Source organism: Trachypithecus francoisi, unplaced genomic scaffold, assembly GCF_009764315.1.
Source record: "Trachypithecus francoisi isolate TF-2019V2 unplaced genomic scaffold, Tfra_2.0 Lachesis_group12, whole genome shotgun sequence".
Taxonomy (NCBI): Eukaryota; Metazoa; Chordata; class Mammalia; order Primates; family Cercopithecidae; genus Trachypithecus; species Trachypithecus francoisi.
The window spans coordinates 46,237,479-46,238,934 of NW_022681457.1; the positions used below are offsets into that span (position 1 = coordinate 46,237,479).

Genomic DNA, 1,456 nt, shown 5'->3' on the forward strand with positions numbered 1-1,456 from the left:
TTGTCTTGAACTCCTGGGCTCAAGTGATTGGAACCGCCTCAACCTCCCAAAGTGCTGGGACTACAGATGAGAGTCAACCACGCCTGGCTTATTCAGCTTTTTACTTGTTGTTTGGGCTGAGTGACAACTTCCAAGCTTCTTACCTGCCAGACTGGAACTGGAAGTTGGTGTGTTACTTTTTTAAAGTGTAAATTATGGGCCTTACCCCAGACCTACTGATTCAGTCTCAAGGGGTAGAGCCCAGGATCTTTATCTTAAGAAATCCTCACCAATGGGCACCCATGTATTATGGCTTCTGAAGCATAATTTTATAAGAATGAAACATAACTCTGGAAACTCCTTTGAGAAGAGTAACCTTGGCCCCAGAAACAAGGTAGAATGGTTCCTAAGCTGTTCATTATTGAGAGAGACACCCAATCAGGGATTTATAGTTTGGTTGGCTCTTCATCTACTCTCAAAGGTGCACACAATAAAATGAAGGCCTAGCACCAATATCCCAAGACCAGGCACAAGCAAGAGGAGATGGACACCAAGGTGCTGCCCTAGGTTCAAGGATGTGGTTGTTTTCCTCACCCAGGAGGAGGACGTGCATCAGAGCAGTGGGAAACTTTGCTTTCTAGACTTCCAGTTTCCACACCTGGTATGACTCTGGCTGGACCACAAGAAAGAGCTGAAGAGAGAGCCCAACAATACCTGCTTACATGACAGCTGCAGTTTAGAGGAGTGAGGTAATTAGCTCGGGATCATCCAACCAGTAGGTAGGTAGATGTGAGATGATGCACAAGAAGATACCTGCAGGAGTGACCCTCTGTTCCTACTGCATGAAATAAGTATGGTTTGCTGTAGAAAAGAAGGAAACCAAACAAATCATTAGTACCGATCTGGAAATGGAAAGAAAGGGCATCCCCATGACACCACTGGGTCCCTGGACTAATACCTTCCAAGGCCAACCCCACATCTCTTCCTCCTACTCTTGTGAATCAATAAATTATCTTTTTTGCTTAAAGTAGTATATGAGTTGGGTTGCTATACCTTGAAGGCGGAATGTTCTAGTAAAAGTATTCCATAGGTATTAAAAAGAATGGTTGGTCCTGATTCAAGGCCAGCAGTTTGCTGAAGCTGTTGGTTTCAAGCAGGAGACTAACTAATTGTCTTCCTATGGTCTGTTGGCCATCTTATAACTTTGGAAATGTAATGGCCAATTCATTAGAAAGAAACATCTGGAAAAAAAAAAAAACAATGGACAAATATACTGACATAGAAAATAATCACAATAATTATTAAATGAAAAAGGTCAAATTACACAATCGTGTTTTTTGGTAGTATTCTGTTTGTGTATATAGTGTGTTTTGTGTGATTTTTATGTTACCTTATTTTATTTCATCTTATTTCATTTTTAGTAAATGACTAGAGAACAACTGGAAGAATACTTAACACACTGTTAGCAGGAGATGGG

At 41.1% G+C, this 1,456-nt stretch overlaps 1 non-coding gene across 1 annotated transcript; it reads left to right on the plus strand.

Moving 5' to 3' along the window:
* Positions 1 to 1,085: 1,085 nt before the first annotated feature.
* On the plus strand, positions 1,086 to 1,222 carry LOC117094067. Its single transcript, XR_004441394.1, has one exon. It is a non-coding gene; the product is annotated as a small nucleolar RNA SNORA2/SNORA34 family (small nucleolar RNA).
* The last annotated feature ends 234 nt before the right edge of the window (positions 1,223 to 1,456 follow it).